This window comes from Ambystoma mexicanum, chromosome 6q (assembly GCF_040938575.1).
Source record: "Ambystoma mexicanum isolate Mex_15411 chromosome 6q, UKY_AmexF1_1, whole genome shotgun sequence".
Classification (NCBI taxonomy): domain Eukaryota; kingdom Metazoa; phylum Chordata; class Amphibia; order Caudata; family Ambystomatidae; genus Ambystoma; species Ambystoma mexicanum.
The window spans coordinates 1,583,481,785-1,583,495,657 of record NC_090937.1 but is presented as its reverse complement, the minus strand read 5'-3'; the positions used below and the strand labels follow the sequence as shown (position 1 = coordinate 1,583,495,657).

Sequence of the window (13,873 nt, the reverse complement as noted above, 5' to 3'; positions counted from 1 at the left end):
AGGAGCCATTTATCAGAGCAGCCTCTGTAGGACGGTACTGCTGACATCCATGCAGGTCTCATTGCACGGCCAATGCCGCTGGTGGAGCATAGGGCTAACCAGAAGTGGGAGCTGCTATACGACTTAGCTTTGAGTATATGCAGAGTGCCTGCAATTTATAAATACTTACATTGCTGTGAGGGCATGTCACTAATGAAAGTGATACCCACATCAATGATGGATTTTGTGAATCAAAGCTATCCAGCCTTGAAAATCCTCTGACACCTATCAGCTGATAACTGGCAGTTAACTTTGTAATACCTGCTCATAAGGAAGTGCCTTTTCTGATAAATGAACCAACGTGCATCAAATTGAATGCAACAATTTTCTTCAGTGCAGTGCGAGTACAGTCAAATATTGAAATAGTTTTTGATCTATATCTTTACCATGTAACTACAGAAGTAGGCGAATCTGACAATGGGACTTCAGAATGAACATACTCGCTCTGACCACTTAAGCATTTTATTGTGGGTGCACTGCTTAGTGATAACTTGTCAGTCTTTTCTTGAGCCTTATTATATGAGCCCATTTGTAGCCTTTTCACAGTTTAGAATTGTTGCCTTGAGGCACAGAGAATTGATGGGTGCCCAAATGGATGTAGAAGATGAAATGTAGAGTCTTTTATTTTAAAAACCAAAAGGGTCAACACAAAGTAAAACTAGCAAACAGAAATGTCACAGTGCTAATCAAGCAAAGCCTCTCACCCTGAGGTGGCACAACCTCCTGCCCGGGAGTAGTGGTCAATCCTTGTGGGAGAGCTTGATGCAGGCTTTCCTGGGTCTCGTACCCATGTCTATCTAGAACCAAGTTTCCTTGACTGGTGCTCACTGGAATTCATTTCCTGAAGCCCCTCACTGAGGCGTAGCAGTCTCTAGTGCCCAGGACCCCTCTACACCTTCCGGATTGCATCCCTGGACAGTTGTTCTTCTCATTCCTCTCTTCTCCCTTCTCGATTCTTGTTCCTCCTCCCCCAAACCTAAACATACCTTTGTCCAAATGGCTTCCTCCTTCCCTCATGCTCTTACTATCTTTCTCACCACCATCTTCTTAGGGTTCAATACCTCCTACAGGCTTTTGCCACCCCCTCCAGGTCTTCATCACCTCCTCTTGATATTACCTCCTTCTCAATATCTTCTCCACCTCCTTCTGACCTTACCACCTTATCCGGACTGTTGCCAACTCCTCCTGTTATGACCACCTCCTCCAGATATCTTCCACATCCTCCTGATCTGTGTCGCCTCTTCCTGATGTTACCAGCTACTCCAGACTCTCGCCACCTCCTTCAATAGCTTCAACTCCTCCACAGTCTCCAACCGCCAGCCACAAGCTACTTCAGCAACCCACACTCAACAACTGACGTTGGTTACGTTTATACTATACACCTAGGGTCTACATCTGTGGATGATAATTGAATGACATTGGCTATGTTACTTGAGCACACCTGCTTTGTGCTTAAGGGGCCTATATCTAGGCTGTCCACCATCTCCGATTGAAATTTCCTCCAGTGACTCTCCCTGCTGCTGCCTGAACAGAGCTCAGGGTGGTGGTATGTTCAGCATGTAGTTTACAGACTGTAGGTCCTCTGGGTAAGCTTTCTAACCTTTCTGAAGTACTTGAAATGTTAGGCGGGAGGTGAATGTGTACATCTTTTCCTGCTCAGGATCTTTGCTTGCAGGGAACAGTGACATTGTAGCATTGCTTTCGGTGTCAATTACTCCAGCGTTGGAATTCTGGCAGTCCAGAAGAAGGACACCAACTCTGATAAGCCAGAGAACTATAGTTTATATGAAAGAAAAAAGGGAAAATGCTTGCCTGTCCCTCCGCTATAAGGTGTCCTTACCTAACAAAACTAGCTAAGGTGCTTGCCAAGCAATAATTTAACAGAATCTGTCCACTATCTAAAAGTACCCTTAACTGACCCTACTACTACGATAACAATCAAAGACAGGCAAATGACTCCCTTCTCGTGGTGGAAGGACTTTGCCTTTCACTAATTTCTGTTCAATAGCTGATCCTCAAATAGTCGCTGGTGACTCTTTTAATCAGCTCACACAATTCATTCAATACGTTATTGAGCTCTTGTTTAGTGTTCTCTGCTACATAATTCCTTGTCTCTTGATTCTCTCTAGAGAGCGTTGTTCACTCTTCCCATGGCATAGTCATCCAACATTTTTAATTCTCTTCTTTTATATTATCTTCCTTTGGTACATTTCACAATATTTGATTCGTTTTTGGTATCTGGCTTTGGACATATATTCTGATCCAGCCTTATACTCAGGTTTTTCACTTATAGATTTACTCTCTTCTTTCACTATACTTTCTTGGTCTTGGCTGACGTGAGAATGAGCATTCAAACGATGCTCCTTATTTAATTCTTAATGTTTCAATATTACAATCCATTTACTTTGACTGGAATGAGCATGATTGGTCCCATAATGATTCTCATTCACTCCTCTGGGTTTCAATATTATTCTCTTTTGACTGGGACGAGTTTGATCCCATAATGATGCTCATTCGTTCCTCTGAGTTTCAAATTACAGTCTATTTATCTTGGCTGGGGCAAGTATGATTAGTCCCATAATAATTCTCATTCATCCCGCTGGGTTTCAATGTTATAGTCTATTCATCTTGACTGTGACGAGTAGGATTAGTCCCACAAGGATTCTCATTCACTCTACTGGGTTTCAATATTGGGCCATAGTTAGCGCTTTATACATTTTAAATAAATAAATATTACAGTTAATTTATATTTGACTGGGATGAGTATGATTAGTCCCATAATGATTTTCTGCTCCCCTCTCGGGTCTCCCGTTTTCCCTATTACCTGTTGCTCTTAGGGATAATGTTATCAGAGCTTCTGCTCGCTCGAGGACGGTTCTCTCTTTCGCCTGACTGTCCTTCAATGCTTCATCCTTTGTGCTGTCATCTAGGAAGGTCGATCAGTATTTTCGTTACCCTTAGGTCGTTAGGCCTTGGAGTTGTTCCTGGGACACCCGGTCGCCCACAAGCTTTTTGTAGTTATGCCACCACTTTCCTTTTCTCTCTCTCTCTGGTTGTCAGGATGCCCAGTGTCTGACTTTACTTCTCTCATTCGCCTTTCGATAAGACACAGCGCATGTACTTTTGTTTCTCGTTACGCTCTGGGAACAGGAGTCTGTGCATTCGACTTCGCCTCGGCACCAGCTTCACTGCTGATTTGTAACTTGCAGATTTTCTCTCTCCTCCAATCTCCTCACTTTTCACCTGTGACGTAGCTAAGGGACTTCCAAGGCGTACATCCAAGTCTCTTTCTGCCAGATGGCGTCTCGCCTCCTCCACACATCATACTCCACGTACCAGTTAAATGTAATGTTTCATTAAAAGAACAGTTTCCATTTGACAGTAACACATACTTGTTTTGTCTTCATAGATATTGTTGGGATGTTTTCTAGGGAGTTCCTTACAGGAACGGGAGTCCTTGTCCCCAAAAGGGGGCTCCCACAGTGAGGTCCTGCTTACATCAATCCCTAGGGAGGGTATTGCAGAGTGGGCTCATCACCCTAGCCTTGCAGAGGGGCCTCTCCTTGAGGAGAAGGGACGAATTCCTGCGATTCATGACATGTACCGGAACCATTGTATTTGCGGTACCACCTTGGTTCTTTAAACATCATGGGGGTCATTACGAGTTGGGCGGTAGGGACTTAACGGCACCGTAAAGGATGGCGGTGCTGTTAAGCCCCTACCGCCCTATTCCGAGGTCCCTTAGCGGGTCCCAGCAGGAATGGCTGGTCTGACCAGCCGTTCTTAGCGGGACCCATTAAGGGACCTTGGAGCTAATAAAATTGCGGGCCCGTTATTAGCGCCTTCCCCATTCCCGTTGAGCCCTGTGGGAATGGGGAATGGTTTACTGAATGGGGACTTACCGGGTCCTCCAAGGTCGGAATGACCTGGTAAGTCCCCATTCAGTGAGACCGGACCCGGATGCGGGTTTGGAGGCAGCCATGGCCCTAATAGTGCCATGGCTGCCTCCAAACTCGTAATGACCCCCCATGTCTTTGATGTGCTAGGCAAACTGTTCACAGTAACCATGTATGCACTACCTTTGTAGGTTATCAAAGATGGCCTCAATCATACTGCAATTTGCTTGAAAAAGTTTGTGTTTTAAATTTCTTTTAGCAGTCTTACAAAAATGAATTGCAGGAGAGCCAAACTAAGGGGAACCCGTAGTCTAATTCTCAGCCTTCTGTTGCCCCCTCCTCCATAGCCCAGACTTCATTATTCCCTGGATGGTTGTACATCATGACTAAAACAAGGTAACCCATACTGTCCGGTTCTGCTCTGGTCTAAGAGTGAGGTTCTAAAGGCTGAAGCTTTCTCTATCTCACTCCCTCAAGGAATTTCTAATCGTAACTTATTCTGATGTTCCCAAAATATAATGATGGTCATGGTGTGCCTTCTACTCTCACTCCTTCTCAACCTGGGGGTTGAACTCAGCGGGAGGATTCTATGGGGAGGGATCCCGCCCATGGGAGCAGGGACGCCTATCAAAGGAGAAAGCGGTATACTCCGATCACATCCCCCTCACCCAACCCTCCTTTACTTTGCCATCCCATTCACATGTGTTATGTAACCAAGGTACTAGGAAGAATGTAGCCATTTCAAGGAAGAAATATAGTACAAGTATTTAGATGAGGAAAAGTCTAGTCTACCGAAGGGAGTAATATAGGACAGGAACTGGGACGAAGAAGAAGTACAGAGGCATGAAGAGCACTCCCCAGCACATTATTGAGCAGTTTAGTGTTTCCCGAATTCCGATTGACCAAGGCCAATACAAAATAGATGAGGGGAAAACCAGAAAGTGAGAGAAGCCTTCCCTGGGGGAATCGCAGGCATGGGGAACGCTTGAGCTGTCAGCAAACAGAAGAGGCTGCAGAACAGGTGCATAGCAGGTCTGCATAGGTGCTCCTAATCGGTGCAACGTGGAAGGATAGTCCGGCCAGCAGGAGAAGCAGCAGTCCAGGTGGGAGAAACCAAGCTGCTGCGTGGTCGAGAGGAGATGTGCTTGCTGTCATGGACCGAACTCTGCGCAGGCGCTGCAGCAACCCAGAGGATGGTAGAAGACCACAGAAGCTCAAAACTGAAGTTGAAAGACCCCGAGACTGATCAAAACCTACCAGGAGTTACCCTAAAGGTACACGGGTGACCGGGACAGTTGGTAGGGGCAGAAGGGAGCAGTGGGATACCCTGACCCAGCCAATCAGGGAGAGAAAGGAAATTCTTGGGAACAAAGCTAATTTCCCAGAAAGAAACCAAGAAAGATGAGGCTGGGACCCGCACTCAATAACGAAGATCAACATCAGTAATCTTCATAGTCCCAATACTTGGCAGGATAGTGAGCCAGGTCTGCCAGAGAGAAGTAAGAATGGGGGAAACAGAGGTCGGGGACCCCCACCGAGAAGCACTTTGCTGATTGTTGACCGTTCAACTTGGAACTTTGTTTTGTAACCTGAAAAAGGATTGTGACCTGGAGAAGTGAGTCATTCCCTCAGGTAAAAGTCCCAAGTACAATTGGAACTACGATCCACTGTCCAGAAGAAGGGAGTCATTCTACTCCTTCTGCACCCTTACAGTCCTACCCAACAGTTATCTCAGATTGTGCACATTCTGGTTCTGCTGAGCAATTTGTGTTTGGGGACACATATGGCATGCCTTCAAATTTGCTAGTTTCCCAAACTGCTCCTTTCCGCAGACATACTTGAATATGATTGGAACTAATCAAATATACATTGCAGGTGCAAACCCCCAACTGTACTTCTCCTGGTTGGGAACCGCAAACCATCCAGACTGATATCTTATTTATGTTTTTGCAATTCTGTGGGACTCAACAGAACAGTTAGGAAGGTCAGATCATATGAGACTCACAGAGTGTGCATTCAGCAGGAGCACTCCTTCCAATCCACCAAAAACGTAATCAAGACTGAGGGCCTCATTATAAGTTTGCCGGTCTGGGAACTACGGTACCGGTAAGCTTGCTGGTACCATAGTTTCCGGACCGGCAATCTACGAGTTGTGCTCGTGGGAGTCTTTCTGCCTGCCAGGTTGGACCTGGCGGGCCGAAAGGCTCCCGCAAGCACAGTATGTCGGATGCACCGGCACCGTTTACAACGGTGCCGGTGCATCCAACCTCCCCATTCCCATTGAGCCCTATGGAGCTTGTAGTTTTCAACTTTTTAATATTAAGAAAATCTGTCATCTTTTACATTTTCTGCAACAACAGTTCTGCTATTTAGTTACTCATTTCCAAATTTGTAAAGCTCGGCTATGACCCGAGGATATCTTGGCGCTAGGAAACCCACTCCCCCCGAGAGCAGACAATCACAGTAGTTTAATGATGAGAAATTAGGTACTAGGGAATCTAGTTGAATACAAGATTTTTAAAGCCTTTCTAGAGGCAAGGGGACCTACAGTTGCCCATAGCGAGAGAGGCAACGAGTTCCAAAACTGTGAGGCGGCCACTGAGAAGGCTCTCCCCCGATAGTGACTCTGGAAAAACGCAGAACCCTCAGCAATAGAGGTACATCCGAGCATAAGTTCCTAGAGGGAGTATACTTAACACATTTTTCCCAAAGATAAAGACCGCCTTCCCCATAGTACGCCCAATAGGATTTAAACTCGATTCTCACAAAGACGGGAAGCCAGTGGAGGCTCCAGAGCAACGTAGATGCATAAGAAAAACTGGGGTGACCGGTGGCTGAGCGTGGTTCTGAAGTCTGCAATACCTGCAGGTGCTGAATTAGGAATTTAGGCTGGGAAAGCATTGTTGAGTTGCAGTAGTCATTGGCGCCTGCAATGGTCATCGAGACCACAATACTACGCAGATTTACACAAATAAACTGACTTATTTTCCTCAAGATCTTCAGTTTAAGATGACCTGAACTGCACCTGGCGGCCACTTGAGGTTTTGCCGAGAGGAAGGACGCCACCGGAACTTACAAAGGGTGGAGTACAGATGGCCAGTAGTCAACAGTCCACATTGCTTGAGCCGCTCCTGACTGCCAGAGGACCATGACCTCGGTCTTTCCGGCATTGCGACTAAGCCAGTTGGAATTTATCTAACTGCCTTTGTCATCTATGCAGTTTCTCAGTCTCGAAGCTGGGAGATCCTTCTCCCGGTCAATACTTAAGATCAGCTGCGTGTCATCCGCATATGCGTAAAACTGACACCCACGTGAACGAATAAGTTTGGCAATCGGAAGCACATAGATATTAAAGAGCTAGGGGGAGACTGCAACTCCCTGGGGTACACCACCGGTCAGACAGGACGGTGCGTAAGTAAAATGAGGGAGAGAAAGCATCTGTGTTCGATTGTCAAGGAAGGCACCCAACCAATAAAGATCTCCTCTAGGCGGTGACACAGAATAGAATGGTCAATTGTGCTGAACGCCACAGAGAGATCAAGCAGAAGCAACAGGTCAACTCCACCCTGGTCCACAATCATGGTCAGGTCATCAATGACGGAAACAAGTACTGATTCCATGTCCATTGACGGTCTTAAACCAGACTGGAATTGATCAAGAATGTACTGATGCTCGAGAAAGTATCTAAGGTGGGGGTGGCAATAGCCTACAAGGCCTTCATCAACCACAGAAATTGGATGAAAGTTAGCTGGGTCTGCTGGGTCCAACGCTGGTTTCTTCAGGATGGGGGGGGATACTACTGTCTGTTTGAGGAATGCAGGAATCAAACCTCTCCTCAAGGAATGATTCAGGACCACAGTCAACAGTGGCATTAGCCCAGTGCCCAGGTTATTCACTTTTTTAGCGGGATGGGGTCCAAGGGAGAAGAGGACCTCATCGATGAGACAATTCCGAGAACGTGCTCCTCTGTTGCCGGAATTAACCCAAAGAAAGTGGTGCTTACTGCAGTTACCCCCTCCTCATGAGGAAAATAGGTGGGCTGATCTGGGATTGCGGAGGCAATAGAGACCTGAATCTTAGTTGCTTTATCACAGAAAAAATGTGAGAGCGAGTCACATAAATCTTGAGAGGCTAGAAGGGTTTGACCCACAGTCACTTTGGTCCTATCTTTGGTATTATCCTGAATAAACTATTATTGTTCTTTATATGTCGAGTTACCTAAATATGCCCTTTTACCATTCCATTCTATTCTTCATTCGGCGGTTAAGATCTTATTTAATTTGATAGGATCATATTTCACCATATCTGGCTCAACTTCGCTGGTTACCCATCCAGTATAGATATTATTTTAATTTTCTTCGTATTATATTTAAATGTATTCATGGGCTTGCTCCAGTCTATCCCGCTAATCTCATTGCATTGTATCAACCATATTGTTCACTAAGATCTGCTTCTCTATGCCTTCTTTCTGTTCCTCGCCCCCTTGTGCAAATTCTCGTTTTCGTTCATTTCAGTGTTAGCCCCTAACTTATGGAATGTTCTGCCCTTTGATAAACGTCTCTGCACTACTATACAACAGCTTAAAATAAGTCTAAAGCGCCATCTTTGATCTTTTGCTTTTTCAAATGAATTGTCACTTAATTATTATTGTTAGTTTTTGACTGCTGCTGATTATTATGTTTATTTACAAATTCTACTTCTGTTAAAAAATTTTTTACCGAAAATGTATTACAATTGTAGAGTACTTTGGATAAAAGGGCTATAAAAATATAAATAAATAGAAATAAATACATCACTGTATTATTCCCTTATACAGAGCGCAGTTGCTTCACAGTTAGCATTTGCTAAATACTGAAAATCCCAGCACATGAATACATGGCTTTGGAATTAGCAGGTTACCGCATACACTTTTAAAGTAGGTCAGTCCAGAAATAAGGCCATGAGGTGTTGGGGAAAAGGATAGTAGAGTATGCATGTAAATATACAGGGATATGTAATGTTTTATTATTTTAAGGCACCCACTATACCAGAGTCACAGAATGCAGAATAGCAATGTTAAAAATGCTACAGTACAATAAAGCAATGTTAGTTATATAGTCTAAAGGAAATGTGAGATCCGTAAGGGAGATACGAACTAAAGGGAGATGGGAACTAGGTAAGCTAACAGATACTGTAAAGAATGTCACGCTTGAACTTGTTATGTTTGAAAAGCAAGATAATCTGAAATCAAGCACCGCTCAACAGGCAATCAGTTACACATGTTGATGCCAGACCCTCAGTAAGACCTCGATGAGTGTTATGAAGTCTCTTCTAGGGGTTCCTAGAGAGAGAATAGGGCAGTTTTTGGTCCTGTGGCTCTGCCCACTTGGCGATGGTAGCCCTGCAAGTGGTCTATGCAGGAACCCCCCAGAGTTTAGAAATCCTCAGATATTGCGCTCAGAACCTTTCCCTTAACTCTGCCAGGAGCTGGACTATAAAGGAGGAGAGAGGTAGCCCTCTGTTCAGACCCAGCAGTGGGGAAAGGTTTAGAGGATCTGTAATTCAAGTCATGGCAGAGTGGGGGAGGGGTTATGGAAGATACAACGCAGACCGCTCTCCTACCTCTGTCCTCATGCTTAATATACAATTCTGCTCAAGGAGGTGAAGACGGTTGCATCAGAAGTCTAAAGATGAGGTGCTGATAGGAGTTTAGTGAAAAATGGAACACACGAATATTAGCTAGCAACCGGCAGGCATGCACAGAGGCAATTGGTAACTTTGGTGCAAACAAACAGGCACAAACAACACAGATAGCCAGGCTGTGGGAGCCCCAGTAATATTGTTTAAAACTCATATCAAGATGTTGGGCAGCACTGTTAAGCCCTAGGCTAGTTCCAGCACCATCAATCAAACCATTTAACATTCTGTGCAATCAGGGATCAAATGCACCCAGTGAGGCAATACCTGAACAGGAGGCAGCCCACAAGGCGTTAGCCAATCCACCGATACAGAAGTAACAATGAAAGTACCAAGCACTTGAGATATTTGAATTGCAAAAAGCAGTAAAAAAAAGATAACCATAAAAAAGGACAAGCATTGTGGGAATTACAGTGCCATTCACACACACAGAATAGAGGAGCGAAAAGCAGGGATTGTGTCAACTATTCCAATCCATGAGATAGCTTAAATATCAAGGAGAATTTGGTGTAAGAGGACTGCTGGATGCTTTAGCCCAGACCTCGGCCAGCCAGTATTAATTGAGAAGGACTTTGCAGCCTATACCTATACCTATACCTATACCTATACCCTATACCCAAACCAAGGGGAGAAACTTGAACATCTAATGGAGAAACCCAGGAGTCTTCACTGGGTTGGGACTGTGATGCTGGAAATGCATTGGAGGAACAGGGCCTCCCTGTCCTTGTCCTGTAGTCCTTTTCCATTTGTGTTCTGTATTGTTTTCTGCCCAGGAGTCCATGTGGTACTCCTGGCAGTGCAGCCCTTCCTATTTTTGGTTTGGTATACAGACTCATGGGATACCCTTATGGCACCCATGGGTGGGGGTGCAACCCTGTGCCCCTAGTGTATGTTTTTGGGCACCTGTGTGTGGCCCACAGAGCATGGTATGGGCTGGTGGCAGCTTAAGGCTAAATTTGACAGGTGCTCTGAGTATCCTCCTTTTTGGGATACCCAGGCACTGCCATTGGAATCAGTTGATTCCTGATAGGAAACAAGATGGCCCCTGTGTCCTCTTGCTTTCTATTGCCTGTTACCTTGTTTTCCCAAAGAGCTGTGAAGCCCTGACTATGTCCCTTCCCCCTGACTGGCTGTTTGGTGGAAGTTCCATATATGGTATTGTAGTGAAGTCCAGGCCAGACTAGCTGAATCCTTCCCAGTGACTCTATGTTGTGGGTACACCCTGTGGGTGGGACCTGGGTGAATGGAGTGTGTGACCAATATGCACTTCTTGTTGTGGATGTCTGGTTCCTAGTATGAAATATAATGACTGAGATGGCCCTGCCCGAAACTGGTATGAATGCAGTGTGTAGTGTTGAATGGCTGGGTACTTGTCCCAATACACATTCCTTGTTGTGAGTGTCTGAGAGGGATGAGAATGGCCTGAATGCATTGTATGCCTGATTGACTGACTGACTGCTGAATGCCCTTCTGAGTGATTGGTTGCCTGAGTGTGACCCATCAGAATGAATGGGAGATCAACAGTATAACTGGGGGCCTCTCACTGCTAGAAATCGTTCAGAAGCTGAAGTCGAAACTGACATCGAAACTGACGCCGTTCAGAAGCTGAAGTCGAAACTGATGCGTGATCTCGAAGCTGACGCCGAAGAAGAAGGTTGACGGCTGTTACCTTCACTGCAATCTGAAAGCCGCCGTGACGTCGAGACTGACCCAAGAGAGGACCTGGTTAGGCGCCCTCTTCCCAAGCTCGGAGGGACCATCGAGCACTGCTAATCTTCGCCGAAGCTCCCTGGACTCAGCCCCTCCACAGGCTGTCGGCCGGAGACGGGGAGTGCCGAGGAGAACGAAGAGAAGCACCAGACAATCCCTCCACTGTCGTCGAGCAGGGTTCGCAGGTTTGCTATAACCGCTGGAGGCCTGTCCAAGCCGTGTTGCCATGAAGCGGCGACCACTTGACACCATGCCATCGATGACCGCAGCTGCACGCTCCATTGATTAAGAAATTTGATTCCCGGACACGCTCGTCCGCACCGCCAACCGCCTTATCCCACCAGACAAGGCTAGGCCGTTGACGCGCCGAGGAGCATCCATTGGTGGGTTTCCCGCCACCCAAAGACTGTAGAGACGCCGGACGACTCGACGCCCTTGCTGGACCAAAGTTCTTCACAAACTCTGTGCGGTCCTGAACTATCGACATCGAGGTGCCCCGCACGCCTCTTCCTTGCAGGACATCTTTGGCTCATCGTCGACAAGCACCGCCAGGACCGAAGCTGCTACCTCAACACTGCTGAACTTCATCAAGGATTCTCGACGCCGAGTTCACTTTCTTCGAGGTCCTCGACGATCCGTGGCTCCTGCTTTAAAGGGAGTCACTCAAGAAGGATCCCTCAACACCTCCTCGAGGAGCTATGCTATTCCAGGTACATTGGGGTGGTAGAAACATTTTAGAAGGGAATCAGACTAATTGAACAATGTATGGACTGGGCTTGTAGTATATCTTTATTTTACAGGCTGCCCAGGTGGGGGAATCTCCACACAGAACTGTGTCTAGTGGTAAGGGCCAGTGTTCTGCCAATTGTTCTAACCAACTGCTTTCCTCCTATGTCTTTTGTTGGTTACCTTTATTAATTGATTTGTGTGACTTTTGACCAGAGTACAGTTGATGCACTTTAATGAAATCTGATAATAATTATGGTACCACTTAGATCGGTATATATTTTCCATTGTAGATTAACTGAGCACAAAGTGAGTTATTGTGATATTTTACACAACCTTGAACCTTAATTATATTAAGACAGTGTTTTCACTAATACAGTGTGTGAACATTCCTTTGTGGGTGCTAAGAACCAGACTGCATCACCTCCTGAGAATGTAGGCCTTGATTGCTCGACCTGCGCTACCTTATAGAAAATCTTGGCTGGGGTCCTCTGTGCCTCTCCTCTGCCATATAGAGAGCAGGAGTACAGACACCCCCCTCCAGTTTTTACAGGGACTGCAGAGGAGATTGAAGAGTCTGCAGTAGTCTCCTATCTAGGGCGCACCATCAGTGAAGGGTGGGAATCATTTCAGACTGATGAGAACTAAAGCGCGGGGGTGGAGAAAATCCTGCTGGTAATTTGTTGGAGGTGTCCTCTAGGGCAAGAGTGGAATTTTCTAGGTCTTGCCTTGGTAGGTGCATACTGGACTAAGGACTACACAACCCGGCAGAGGACCTGTATCCCAGAGCATTTATCAAGGCTAGGAATGAATTGTGCTGAGGCATTTTGTGTAACATGACACTGTGAGATCTTCCATCATGTGATCTTGTTGTTTAGAATAGGGAACTGGACTTTGGGCTAGGACATTAGGACCTGTATGTATAGATCCCCTGCACTTGTTTCTGTTATCTTCCATCCTTAATATGTTAGCCGTAGATCCTACATCTAGCTGACGCCCCCTTAGTTCGATTAGGATTTCATCCAACTCTCAGAAAAAAACAAAATGAGAAGTATTGTTTAATTAAGATGCACCCAGATGAAAATGTTATTTGCTGTAGAGACCTTTGTTACCAACAGACATCTTTAGCTTTCCTTCCAGATAAATAGGGGCAGACTAATCAGTCGGTCTGAATAGGAAGCTGCTGTTCGCGAGGTAGTGAGTCAAGAAGAGCTGATGCAGTTGCATAGGACCAAGCTAATCTGATCAAACCCTCTACATGCAGTGGTCCACCAGGAATAGAATAAAGCACTGTAAGGGATGATTTCAGCAAATCCGTCAAGATCAATATTCCATATTTAAGTCTGGAAATAAACATGACTTGAACCAGGTACCTACAATTAGAGGAAGGAATCACAGGTGATGCAGATGGAAGACAAGGGTCCATGAAAAATCACATAGATTTAGCAGAGGATACCAAAACTCTGATTCAAACAGCAGCCTCTAATTGAGATGCCGAAGATTCATTTTACGAAAAAGACTTGATGTTGTGAGGGGTCAGCAAGGCGAGGCGGACAACTGTTTGATATGTGTTCAAAAGATGCCATTTTATTAGAACAGAAATATCATAAAAATACCTCCCTTTTCCTACTCTACTGTGGGTTTTCCTACCTAACAAAACTAAGGGGAAACAACATAACAAATTAATGCTGTTCCTCATTATAAACATCAAATACAAAAGAAAATATATAGCAATTCAGTGAACATCAACAATGACATTCACAATATATTGATAACCTTTTAACAGCTTGGGTGAACTCCCTACACCAGGATTCAAGATGTATTCC

The 13,873-nt window shown here is 45.4% G+C and overlaps 1 protein-coding gene across 1 annotated transcript in view; it reads left to right on the top strand.

Moving 5' to 3' along the window:
• SFXN5 (sideroflexin 5) overlaps window positions 1-13,873 on the top strand; it is a 1,920,751-nt gene that overhangs the window by 1,283,772 nt on the left and 623,106 nt on the right. The gene's annotated exons all lie outside the window — the stretch shown is intronic.